We start from the raw sequence: 14,043 nt of genomic DNA on the forward strand, positions 1-14,043 counted from the left end.
GGACGGCTCCCTTGCCTTTGCTCAGGGGCGAGGCCACTGGTCCGAGGGATGGGCGTGGCCAATTGGGGGGCGGGGAGATAGTGAACATTCTAGCCCAGCCTTGCGCGCGCCGGCTCTTCCCGCACCGGTGGGCTCAGGCGCTGCAGGGCTCTCTGGAGAGGGGGCTGGGCCCCCTGCTGCCCTGGCCGAAGCCACTGCCTTGCCCCCTTCCCCCTGCTCGGCCTCATCCAGGGCTGCCTGTGGTCAGGGGCACCCTTTCAGATTGGGGGGCAACTTTAACTGTGGTTCCTGCGGCTACTTAGGCACTTTAAAACTGTAAGTTTATTGGCAGACAACTTAGCAATTAGCTGACAGGAGCCCTGTATCTAATGCCTTTATAAAAGAAAGCAAATTAAATAAATATTAGAACCACTCAGTTCTAATAGCAACATGTTCTAACATCTTGTGACAAGACACTTAAGGGGTACTGCAAAAAGAACAGGAGGACTTGTGGCACCTTAGAGTCTAACACATTTATTTGAGCATAAGCTTTCGTGAGCTACAGCTCACTTCATCGGATGCATTCCTGTAGCTCACGAAAGCTTATGCTCTAATAAATTTGTTAGTCTCTAAGGTGCCACAAGTCCTCCTGTTCTTTTTGTGGATACAGACTAACACGGCTGCTTCTCTGAAACCTGTCATTAAGGGATACTGATTAGGTTAAAATGTTCATGTGGATTCTTACTTTGTTACTAACTCTGTGGAGAGAGAGAGACTCTGTCAGGACTCCTCGGTTCTAGCTCCACTCTGGGAGTGGGTTTTATATAACATCAGAATGTCCATACTGGGTAACACCAATGCTCCATCTAGCCAAGTAGACTGTCTTCCAATGGTGGCCAATGCCAGGTGCTTCAGAGGGAATGAACAGAACAGGTAATCATGAAGTTGTGCTGTTGCCCACTCCTAGCTTCTGGCAAACAGTGGGAAGGGACATGCAGAACATGGTGTTGGATCCCTGCCCAACCTGCCTAATAGCTATTGCTGGACCTATCCTCCATGAATTTATCTAGTTCGTATTAGAGCCCTGTTATAGTTTTGGCCTTCACAACATCACCAGGTTGACTGTGAAGAAATACTTTTTGATTTTGTTTGTTTTAAATCTGCTGCCTATTCATTTCATTGGGTGACCCCTAGTTCTTGTGTTTTGTGAACAAGTAAATAACATTTCCTTATTCAATTTTTCCACACCATTCATGATTTTATCGAGCTTTATCATATCCTCCCCCCCTTAGTCATCTCTTTTCCAAGCTGAAAAGTCTCAGTCTTTTTAATCTCTCCTCATACAGAAGGTGTTCTATACCCCTAATCATTTTGGTTACCCTTCTCTGTACCTTTTCCAAATCCAATATGTCTTTTTTGAGATGGGGTGACCAAATCTGCACTATTCAATATGTTGGCAGATTTATATAGTGGCAATATGATATTTTTCTCATATTATCTATCCCTTTCCTAATGATTCCCAATATTATCTTAGCTTTTTTGATTGCCACTGCACATTGAGCAGCTGTTTTCAGAGAACTATCCACAATGACTCCAACATCTCTTTATTGACGAGTTCAGCTAATTTAGACCCCATCATTTTGTATGTTGGGATTATATTTTGCCATGTGCATTATTTTGCATTTATCAACATTGAAGGTGGTTTTTTTAGAGCCGTGACAACACAAGCCATGTTAACCTTGCCAGTGTAGACTAGCCCTTTGTTTCCTATCTTTTAACTGGAATGCCTGATAATGCTTTCAGGGTCATCTAAGGATCCTTATTTTACTTGAATGATGAGCCTTTTGTTATCTTAATTATCCTGCCTCTGTTTTTAAACAAACTCCCTGCCCCAAATGCTGTGCTGCTTCCCCCTAAATGGCGCCCTTGTCTGTGGTGCTGGGAGCTCCTGTGGTGTTCTCTGTCCCCACGGTCACACCAGCTTAAAAAGCCAAGTAGGGTAGTTGCACGCATTCAAGCGCAGGGTGGGACAGACTGACTGAGGCCTTGTCTACGCTAGCCGTGGTGCATAGAGTAGCATAGCTACATGCTGCAGTGAAAGGCTTTGGCAGCAGGGAACTGTAGGAGCCTTTCCCCATGGCCGACACCTTTCTCTGAGGCAGGGAAAGGTTCAGGCAGTGGGATTCTACATGTTAAAAATAGCAGTGTAGTTGTGGAAGGTTCTGCTTGCGTGAGTACAGAGCTGAGGAGGGTACATACCCTAAGGTTCTAGTGTATCTTTACCCACTTCACTGTCTATGCTGCTACATATATTAGTGCTAAGTGGGTGTGTAGTTTTGTACTCTACAGGCTACCATAAATATAGACCTAGCCTAATATGCTGTGGTGACGTTGTATCTAGGTAGGGTATGCCCTTTTTACTGGTGCTGTTGTACCTCATTTGGGTTACCTAGCCTTCGGAAAGATATTGCTTAGCTTGAATGTATAGATACAGAGATGAGCACTGAAGACCAGACCTTATCTGGTTGGAGCAAGACTTGGCATCAGTTAGGATGGTGGCCACTTAAGACTAGTTTGATCACTTAGACTACTAACTTATGCAAACTCATCCATCTTTACTTCTCTCTCTCCAATCCTTGTCTGTCTATTTTAGTTTATCATATATTTACACTGGGACCTCTCTGAGGCAGGGACTCTTTGTTCTCCTGACCCCTGATTGGGACTGCTGTGATATAAATGTACCACCCTTACAAAGTATGGGATAAAGAGCCACATTGTGTAAGTGTGGGTTGCATAAATAACAATACAGTGACAAACGTTAGTGGGGTAATCAGAATTAGAACATTTGTATTGGAAGCTGGTTAGTCTCTGCCTTTTATTTTGTTCTGAAATACAAGAACAAGGGACCGGCAAGTAAAGCCCAGTCTAGATAAGATATGAGAAACTTAATGTTTCTGAGAAACAGCTGCCAACATGTCAGGAATGACTGTCCTACTCTGGCCCATGTGTAGCATTGCATATTTGGTTAGGGGTTAAGTACAATCCCATAGCTGTGAAACTGACTGCAGAATACACCCTAGATGCACAATTGTCATTTAGAGTCTACACTTTTATTTAAGAACATTAAAGTTTCTTTCCCAATTATGCTGTTCATGTTTGAAAAATCATCTTTGGAACAAACACATACTGTATTTGCCTGAGTCTATGGGCAGCCTGAAAAATATTCTAAGTGTGAACTGCCCTTATTAATTTCAATGAGGTTTCAAGTGATGTCGTAGTTGATAATTATCTCACTGTTATAATTTTAGCAGAAACATCAAGCTGATGTGTTTATCTCAAACCAGTTTCCATGCCTTCACTGATGTTAAAAGCCCCATGTATCATACTATTGCTGCCTGACAACTTCTTCCGTTCCTTCATTTGTGGACTGTCCATACAAAATCTGAAGCACACTGACAACTTATGGGGCAGTAAAAAAAGTACAGTAAACTGAAATTATTTTCCAATTAAATGCAAGAAATACTGCTCTGATAACATTCAGTAAAAAGAACCTCCCCTAAAAATTCATCTGAAGCTGCTGCAGCGTTTCCAGTCTGCCATACCAGAATGCTGCAGAAGCTAGTGACTTTAGTGTACAACTTTTAGGTCAAGCTTGCTGTAGAGGTCACACGGTCTTGAGTACAGGTTTCTTTTGGGTAGTGGTTGCCTTCCTTTGAAGCATCAGTTCTTGACTGCTGCAGGAAGCAGCATATATAACTTACAAGACAAATGGCCTTGTGATATATGACAAATCCTATGTTCCGAGAACAACGAGTGTAACAGATGCATTTTTATTAGCACTGGCCAGTAGTTTTGTGGAAGTGGGGTTTCTTTAGCGTATGACGCTTTGGAAGATAGTTGGCCATTCCAGTAAATGATCTGGTAGTAGTGGTAGCAGACACTGTAATTTTCACTTCTAACATTAGAATTAGCAATGTGTCTTGCGGGAGTTTGTCATTACTAGCATGAAAAAACAATGACTTTTGTTTTGTGACATTGTTGCTTTCAGAGATACTGTTGAATTTCAATTTTTGTCCTTACCAATATTTAAGAAAAACATTGTAGATTCTGACAAAATGCTGATAATATTGTAGCAGGACTGAGGGCGGGGAGTGAATGAGTGGAGAAGGCACATAAAGGGAGATGCATGCAGAAGGGTAGGAAGAAAGTGAACAGGGAGTGGGGATTCCATGTCTGACATCTTAATGTTTCCTGGGGAGGTTACTGGTCTATTTTTAAAAACTCAGACAGTAATCTGTCCTTTTCATTCTTTGTGTCTGTCACCTTCCCCGATGCCTTCTGCCTGGGTCTTCCTGTTTAGCCCTTCTCTACTTACTCCCTCTGGTCCTGATGCTACACTATTATCACCGAAAGCTGCAATTGCTATGATTGTAACAAAAGAAGCTTACAGGATTGAGCTGAGCTGTGGCTGAGCAGCCTCTGGTGGCAGATGTGACTAGTGATCAAGAAATAAATATTAGACTAAATATTTCCAACGTGAATTAGGTTCTCTTCTGCCCTTAAAATGCACTAATCCAACTGGTAGTTTAGAAGCTTTCTGAAAGTAAACAAGTTTAAGGCAAATCAAGATTTGGAAATGACCCCTGTGAAAGTGAGTTTGTTGGGATTTTCATTACTTCCACAGCTGTCAAGAAAAGACCACAACTAGAATAGCACAGATGTTGGTGGGTCAAGACTGAGGCGCATGCACAGAGCAAAGCTTGCAAGATTACACCCTGCTTGTTTGCATTATGACTGTTGTTGGCCAAAGCTAATGTTCCAGTTACATGAACATTATTTTTTGTATTAAGGGAGCACTTTGAGAGCTCAGCTGAGTTTGGAGCCCCATTATGCTAAATACCCATAGTAAGAAAGTTCCACCTCCAAAAGGCTTAATTACAATTTAAAATATGGTTAGAACATGTTCACTCTCTCTTCTTACTTAAAATACTGCAGCTTGTATTGTTTCAGTTACAGTGCCACCTAGTGAGTTTATTTTATTTGTGCAGAGAAGTGTCCAATATACATTTGCTGAACTGTTGTATGGAGTGACACTTGAATAGCCTGTACACCTGTGTTGTTCACTAGTTCTCACAATGTCAAGCTGGGCAGTCTTTTACCCAACACATGAATGCCATATGTGCATAATGCGTAACACTGTGTAGCCATGCCTTTTGTTAGTTGCTGTCCTAAATCCCAAGTGTTGAGAGATGATAAACCGATTCATGCATATTTTGCCCCAGAGATGGATGAAGTGATTCTGCTATAGATCATTTATATGGGCTAATGGTCTGAGTATGGGATACAGAGCCAGGAATCCCAGAGTACTAATCCCAGCTCTGCTAATGACTCCCTTTGTGGTCCAGGCCAGTCACTTAAACTCTCTGCCTTAGTTTCTATTAGAGCTGGGTGGGAAACAGTTTTCCTGGCCTGTGAATATTTTCCAGTCTCAAATCATGACCAGAAGTTGAAATCTAAAAAATATTTGTGAACTGAAAAGCTAATTCCTTTTTTGCTTTGGATCTATTGAAATGATTTCATCTCAAGAACTTTTAAATACTTCATTTATATTTGAAGGAACAAATATGGACACCGTGTAGAATCAAGCACATGGGTTTATTGCGTACAGCGCTGACTGAGTGTCACCTCACTTATTAGGCTCAGAGACACTGCCAAACAATTGATTACAATGGATTATATGGATTTTCCATGGGCGGAGGGAAATGACGGGGTAGGCAGTCCCAAACCCCTGGATAGGTCTAGCAGCAAGACAAGACAAGCACAGTAGCCAATGATCAAAAGGTTGCATAATGTCTCCGCCCATGGTTTCAGGTTAACACATGACACTTAATTAGTACACAGGTGTTTTCCATTAAACAATATACAAAGTGTGTTAGTATAAAATATATATATGTTGAATTCTGATTTGGGATCCATAGATAATGAAGTAGCTCCCTTGATTGTCCAACAGGTACACACCTAGGAGTTAAAGCAAAAGGACAAATGAAAAGTATATAGCAATAAAGATTGTCTTTTAATTATTCATTTGTGTTTCTATGGCAGGTACTGGCAATGGCTTGGAGGAGAGGTGCATATCTGTGAGAGGGAGGATATCATACCTCATACTGATATGTTTGAACCTCTTCCATAAACTCAAGGCTGGTGTGTAGGAAGGTGTTAGCCGATGGCCAGGGATGTTTGGTGAGGTGCCAGCTATGCCCGTTTTATACCCTCCGTGACTTTAACCGCTAGGACGCACTGTCCCTTCGCGGCGGGCAGCCCGGGCTAGGCTGACGGATGCCCCAAGGTCCTAACCACCCGTGACTTTAACTGCTAGAGCTCAGAGCTCCTTCGCAGCGGGCAGTCAACACTGACTGACAGGTGCCCCAATGGCAGCACTAAGAGCCTCTCCACACCCGTGACTTTAACTGCTAGAGCTCAGAGCTCCTTCGCAGCGGGCAGCCAGGATTGACTGACAGGTGCCCCAAGAGTTTGCCCCGTGGAGGCGGCACAACTCAACGCTAGGCTCTTAGTACTCTCACCTAATGGCCAGGCTTTATAGCCAAAACGGCTGAGGTTCTTTAATTGTGTTGGCTGCTTTACAGTAAACCAGAGAAACAAGTCAGGCTTATGCACAATGGTTACCAAAATTTATTAAACTAGATTCTAATCATGTGGTTACAAAATTGCTAGTGCCTACTTATTTAAATGTAGAGATGTTACACACACAAACAAGTTACAAAACTGAAGCCACAATCCCAAAGAAAGAAAACAAAGTATAGAGCTCTATTTCAAAATATGTGTACACTAAAGATAGGAGATCAGGTGTGGGTGCTTCTTACCCTCCTTGCATCTCTCGATTCCAGCGGTGCCAAGCCAGGATCGGTCACTCAATTCCGCGGAAAGACGAATAAGGGACAAGGCTTAGGGACCCTCTTAGCTGCAGAAGCCTTGGGAGGCTGTCACTTATCTGACCAGCAGATAGATAGTGAAAAGCACTCAAAAATCATGGTGCTGTAGGTCCCCTACTTATACCTCTGTACTCCTTTATTCTCTTTCTCCTTTCTATGCTAAATTGGGGCTGGTCTGTCGGGGTGACGCCAGCTCTCGCAAGAGTAGTTCACACTTGCAAGGGAGAAACAATAAGTTTCGACTACTGGACACTTCTTTTATCAGGGTAAATATTTTCCCACCTAGGATGTTGGTGTGTGTGCATCATGCTGTTTTAGTAAGGGCTAAGAGCCATGTCTGTCACAGGGCCTCTGCCTGCTGTGAGCCTAATCGTTGTATATGTTCCCAGAGGCACATTGTAGCAGCACACCTGTGCCTCTCACAGCTTCAAAGGCTGTGCTGGAGTGCCCTGGTGTTTTGGCTCCCGTGTGTTTCCAGCAATGCTGGTCTGAGGGGGGAGGGGGGCTGGCTGTCTGGCTACATTCCACCCCCTGATGCACCACACTACATCCCAGATTGCAAGGTGGCGGTGATGCCAGCACCTCTTGCCCTCCTTGGGGAAATCTAGAAATACCCAACAACCAAATTAGAGGATGAGGGTTCGCGGAATTGGTTAGGATCCCTTTTTAGCTCTAGGTATCTGATTTGTGTGGAGGAAAGAGCAGTTTGAATCAAACGCTTCATAATACATAAAGTTACACAAAAAACAATTACAATAATTAAAATGGTTAAAACAGTATTTACAACTGAATGTAAAAACGGGAAGAGGGAAAATCCCAAGTGTATCCCGTTACATATTCCACAGGCCGTCCCCAAACAGTGCGATGCCATTGTTCCACCCCCCCCCGAGTCAATGCGAGGGTTGGTGGTGTACCATGCTGGTGGTCCCCACCGAAAGATGTCGCTTTTGTTCCACCAATCATTTAGGCTGAGTGGTACAAATTCAATTCCCAGTCCATTGGTTGAATTTAGCAAGGTGCACATCCAGCAATTTGTAGCACCAGCAGCTGAGGCGATGGTTTGGATTGCTCCCCGAAGAGGATGTTCTGGTATTGCCAAGGTGACTGGAGCCAACAGAAGGATCATGAGGGCTTGCAGGAACATATCTCTGGTGGGTCGTGTTCTAGCTAAAAAAAACTTATTTTAAAACCAAAAGCAAAAATTACACCTGCTATTATAAGTAATGGCAAATATATCAACAGTCCATAGTAGTCTCTAGTGATCAAACAGGTCTGCTGCATGGTCCATTTTGCTGACAGGTTAGCTGGCAGGTTGCTCGGAACCATGGGACCATTCCTGCAATAAATCACATGATCAGCCGGTCTTGGATGCGATCCAAGCCTCTGTAATGGTTATTAATCTTTTATCAGCATTTAAGGCACTCCATACACCTTTCTCTTTATAGGCGTGCAAAACGCAGGTAAAGGTTCCCAGGGCTGGGTGTTTAATCACAACAGTGTCTCCAGGAGCATACTTGGAACTGTGCAGTGGTGTTCTGGCAGGGGAGATAGCTTTCCCTGTAGGGAAGAATCCCCTGCTGATTGGACTTCCTGTAGGAGTCTGTCTGTTGTTTAATCTCTGCACCACTTCGTCCAGTCTGTCTCCCCATGTGCCATCAGTAGGCTTCAAGTGATTCTTTAGCAACCCATTCCAGCGCTCGACCATGCCATTAGATTGAGGTCGATATGGAAGGTGGAAGGTCCATTGGACTCCATGGTTAAGGGTCCATTCCCTTATAAGTTTATTCTTAAAATGTGAACCATTATCTGATTGGATTTCTTGAGGCATTGGGACAATTGCTGTTAAGCGGTTTAGTCCCATAATTGTGGACAACCCTGTTGCCAATCGGGTTGGATATGCAAAACCAATCCCTGAAACAATTTCTACCCCAGTCAAGATGTATTTCCACCTCTGCCTTGTAGTGGGCAGTGGTCCGACATAATCGACCTGCCAGGTTGCCCATAGTGTTTTTCCATCTCTTAGCCTGGCAAACCTTTGTCCTTCTGCTATATGTTTTCTAGTCTCAGCACAAAGAGCGCAGGCTTGCACCAGGTCTCTAGCCTGTCTGTGGGTGATAGGCCACCCCCTGATATGTGCTTGCCGCACTAACTCATCACTTCCTGTGTGTCCTAAATTATCATGTAACCATGAATATAAGCGTTCCCATTCTACTTGTGTGGTAAAGAGCTGGGCAGCTGCATCGGCTAAATTGTTTAACTGTGCAGCTGGGGTATTATTCCTCTGATGAGCTGAGACATGTCCTATAGACAGGGGTTGTTGCAGGGCATGCTGATATAACCACTTCCAGTATTCCAGTCCCCATACTGGTTTACCTCCTATTTCCCAGTGGTTATTTTTCCAGTTAGTGATCCACTGAGTGGCACCTGCCCATACCGCATAGGAGTCCGTATATACTGCGGTGGCTCCTGCTTCACAGGCCAGTTTAATTCCAGCCAATTCTGCAAGTTGTGCTGACCCATCAATTTCAGCAGTTAGGGGTGCTGCAGAGGTGTCTGCAGGCACTGCTGCAGCTTTTCCCTTCCATTTTCCTTTAACCAGCCTGGCACTGCCATCAGTGAACCATACTCCCTCAGGCTTAGAAGGATCAAATGGGGCAGCATCCTTAATGGGAGACTGCTGTGGGGGTAGGCGGTATTCATCAGGCATTCCTACTTTCCATAGGGATTCCTGAATCATAGTGGGGTTTTGTGCAGTGTCTGCACTACCTACCCTGTGGTGTATGTAAAGTGCCCATCTCTGGACAGTCATTTTTTGTGCTACACCAGGTGGTAACTCTTTCCCTTCCAATATAGGTTTAATGATTGGAAGAGGAGTGTGAATTGTGATGTCCTTATCCTGAGTTAATTCCTCAGTTTCTCTCAAGGCTGTGTAAGCTGCCAGAAGCACCTTCTCATAAGGCGTGTAGTTAGCCTGTGACCCTTGCCATGACTTGGAACCAAACTGAATTGGTCGTTTGGGAGCAGTGTCACTTTCTTGCCAGAGAGCATAAGACATTCCAGTGGCTCCCACAGTTAGGTACAAATGGAATGGGGCTTCAGGATGTATGGGACCCAGAGCCTGATAGGTGTGTATCTCCCCTATCAGTTGCCTGAGGGCTTCCTCATGGGCAGGAGCCCATTCCCAGGCAGCACTTTTCTTTAACAAATTGTACAATGGTCTGGCTATAATGGCAAAGCCAGGTACATGTTTTCTCCAAAACCCCAGGGTTCCCAAAATCTGTCTCAATTGATCTTTACTTTCAGGGGAGGGTGCCTGATTTAGCTCTTGCACAGTGTCATTAGGCACAGACCTCCTACCTCCCATCCATACAGTACCTAAGAATTTTATCTCTTGGGAGGGACCTTGGCATTTCTCAGCTGGTAACTCTAAATTAAGGGCTTCTAGTGCTTCTTTGATTTGATTCATAGCCTCCTGTACCTCTTCTGAGGTTTTCCCACCTATTAAGATGTCATCAATGTATTGCACAGTTTGTATATTGGGTGGCAGTATAAGGTCATCTAGGACCTTTGCCAGTGCCCCATGGCAAATAGTGGGTGAGTGTTTAAACCCTTGTGGCATTCGGGTAAAAGTGTATTGTACACCTTTCCAAGTAAAAGCAAATCTTTCCTGGTCAGCTGGTTGCAAAGGGACCATGAAGAACATGTCCTTTAGATGGTGCCCCCTTGTTTCCCTGAAGGGAACGCATCTTAGCTTTGCCTGTCAGTGCTCTGATGTCTCCGAATTCTCTAAAGTATGACACCAGAAGGTTTAGCAGTGCCCGAAAGGTACTGTTATGTGCTGCAGCTTCTGATCTAAGGGACAGTGCCACAGCCCTATGGTTACTCGGAGCTCCCTTAAGCAGGGGTCTGAGATCCTCTACCTTTACCTGACCCTCCCATGGACTTTCATAGGCTAACTCTTGAGGGTTTTGGCCAAGCATGCTAATGACAGCCACAGTTAATAGAACTGCTTTTACCTCATCTATGTTGGTCCAGTGCATTACTGTGGGTTCATCTCGGTCTGCTGGGTAAATTCCTCTTGCCCATCGACAAGCCAGAGACCAAAGTGTTTTAGGGGTGTTCCCCTCTGAGTGTTCCAGGAATATTCCTGCACCTAAGTTAAGGCGCTCAGTTTCTTGGGCTGTCAGGCGTATATATCCACCCCCAGTGTCCCAGAGGCGGACCAGCCACTCTATTATACCTTCCTCAGGCTTTTTAGCAAAATCTCCCTGGATTGTTTTTAACTCCATGGGAGTATATTGGCGGGTGGTAATTTTGGTAAAGTGTGTTGGAGCTTTACTCCCTTTTCCCTTTTTACCTCCCCTTTTTGTTTTTGAAGAGGTGGATGGATCATTATCATCCCCTTCTTCATCCAGCTCTGCCCCACTCAAATTTCCCTCATGTTCTTCTGATTTGTGATGTGTGATAGCTGGTCTTAATTTTACAGAGGGACCTTCCTCCTCAGAGGAGGGGGACTCATCTGCTGAATCCCAAATGTCTCCATCCCATTCCTCAGGGTCTAGCCAGAGAGCAGTTTCAACTTTAGCCCGGTTGATTCTGCATGTTTTAGTCTCCAGCTTTTCCCTTCGTTCTATCCCTTCTTTCTCAATTAAGGGAAGTAATCTTTTCTGAAGATGTTCCATATCCCTATTCAGTGTTCTTACTCTGGTATCTAAATTCTGGCATTCCTTGCGCAGTGTGTCCCTTTCCTGTTGTAGCCTATTAAATTCTATTGCCAGACTATGATAATCTTTACAGGCAGCTTGCCAAATGTTAGTAAGCAGCCATATACAAGCACCTTTTCCTTTCCCTTTCTTCATCTTGCAGGCAGTTCTCCAGTTACAGAAATGCTGCCAGATCTCTGCTGGTTTTCCCCAATATTTCTCCAGCAGTTCTTTGCTCCACAGAGGATTTCCCCATCCCTCTTGGGTCAAACTTTTCTCTAGCTCAGGGAATTCTGTGGTGTTTATCATGACTGGTTTCATTGTGTTACTGTAGTGCAGCCTATATCACAATCCTGTTCGTGACGCCAAATCTGTTAGCCGATGGCCAGGGATGTTTGGTGAGGTGCCAGCTATGCCCGTTTTATACCCTCCGTGACTTTAACCGCTAGGACGCACTGTCCCTTCGCGGCGGGCAGCCCGGGCTAGGCTGACGGATGCCCCAAGGTCCTAACCACCCGTGACTTTAACTGCTAGAGCTCAGAGCTCCTTCGCAGCGGGCAGTCAACACTGACTGACAGGTGCCCCAATGGCAGCACTAAGAGCCTCTCCACACCCGTGACTTTAACTGCTAGAGCTCAGAGCTCCTTCGCAGCGGGCAGCCAGGATTGACTGACAGGTGCCCCAAGAGTTTGCCCCGTGGAGGCGGCACAACTCAACGCTAGGCTCTTAGTACTCTCACCTAATGGCCAGGCTTTATAGCCAAAACGGCTGAGGTTCTTTAATTGTGTTGGCTGCTTTACAGTAAACCAGAGAAACAAGTCAGGCTTATGCACAATGGTTACCAAAATTTATTAAACTAGATTCTAATCATGTGGTTACAAAATTGCTAGTGCCTACTTATTTAAATGTAGAGATGTTACACACACAAACAAGTTACAAAACTGAAGCCACAATCCCAAAGAAAGAAAACAAAGTATAGAGCTCTATTTCAAAATATGTGTACACTAAAGATAGGAGATCAGGTGTGGGTGCTTCTTACCCTCCTTGCATCTCTCGATTCCAGCGGTGCCAAGCCAGGATCGGTCACTCAATTCCGCGGAAAGACGAATAAGGGACAAGGCTTAGGGACCCTCTTAGCTGCAGAAGCCTTGGGAGGCTGTCACTTATCTGACCAGCAGATAGATAGTGAAAAGCACTCAAAAATCATGGTGCTGTAGGTCCCCTACTTATACCTCTGTACTCCTTTATTCTCTTTCTCCTTTCTATGCTAAATTGGGGCTGGTCTGTCGGGGTGACGCCAGCTCTCGCAAGAGTAGTTCACACTTGCAAGGGAGAAACAATAAGTTTCGACTACTGGACACTTCTTTTATCAGGGTAAATATTTTCCCACCTAGGATGTTGGTGTGTGTGCATCATGCTGTTTTAGTAAGGGCTAAGAGCCATGTCTGTCACAGGGCCTCTGCCTGCTGTGAGCCTAATCGTTGTATATGTTCCCAGAGGCACATTGTAGCAGCACACCTGTGCCTCTCACAGCTTCAAAGGCTGTGCTGGAGTGCCCTGGTGTTTTGGCTCCCGTGTGTTTCCAGCAATGCTGGTCTGAGGGGGGGGGGGGGGGGGGGGGGGGGGGGGGCTGGCTGTCTGGCTACAGAAGGCACCTCTTCTACAGAAGAAACAGGACCCCTTTCATTCCTATGGTCTGTTCGCAACTTTGAGGTAAAGTCCCCAATTATAATTTCCACCTGGCTTCTTGCTGACCAAGCTTAGCTTAGCAAAAAGCAAGGTTGTCCTTTGTTTGTTCTGCTTCTTAGCTAATATTGTTCACTATTTGCTAGGCCTCTGTCTTCTTGACCAAACTCTGGATTTTGGGCCTGTAAAAGGGCTGACACAGTCTATATATCAGGTTGTAACATAAACAGCATACGGATTTTAGCCCTTCAATATTTCAACCTTTTTTCTTTAGTATTATTTCAGTCTAAGCTTAAATTTCAAAATAAAAGTTGTTTCAAACAGGAAAACTGGTCATTTTCTAAATGACAAATTCTAAACAAAATGTTTTGACAATTTCAAAACTTTCTCAACAATGTGTCAGGTTGGAAAATTTGTCAAACCAACACCTGTTTCAGTTTTGACAAATTGATGAAAAAATTCATTGAAAATTCCCAACCAGTTCTAGTTTCTGTATCGCTGATGTGGGGCCTTCACAGTGGAGCTGTGAAGGCTAATGTTTTGTATAGTATTCTGAAGGCATAAAGTGTCAGATAAATGGGAAGTCTTTTATTTATTTATTTGTAGTAAAAGGGTTTGGGGCTCTTTGGGATGAAAAGTGCTATATAAACATAACGTATGTCCCTGAATAATCTCTGCTTTAGTGTGAAGCTAAATTTAAAATAGTTTTTATTTCAGTGAAGAGA

At 44.3% G+C, this 14,043-nt stretch overlaps 1 long non-coding RNA gene across 1 annotated transcript; it reads left to right on the top strand.

Moving 5' to 3' along the window:
- Window positions 1–62: 62 nt before the first annotated feature.
- Window positions 63–13,478, top strand: LOC122465397. Its single transcript, XR_006290209.1, has 3 exons — window positions 63–315; window positions 6,082–6,192; window positions 13,284–13,478. It is a non-coding gene; the product is annotated as an uncharacterized LOC122465397 (long non-coding RNA).
- Window positions 13,479–14,043: the final 565 nt, after the last annotated feature.

The sequence above is a fragment of the Chelonia mydas genome, chromosome 4 (assembly GCF_015237465.2).
Source record: "Chelonia mydas isolate rCheMyd1 chromosome 4, rCheMyd1.pri.v2, whole genome shotgun sequence".
NCBI classification, from domain to species: domain Eukaryota; kingdom Metazoa; phylum Chordata; order Testudines; family Cheloniidae; genus Chelonia; species Chelonia mydas.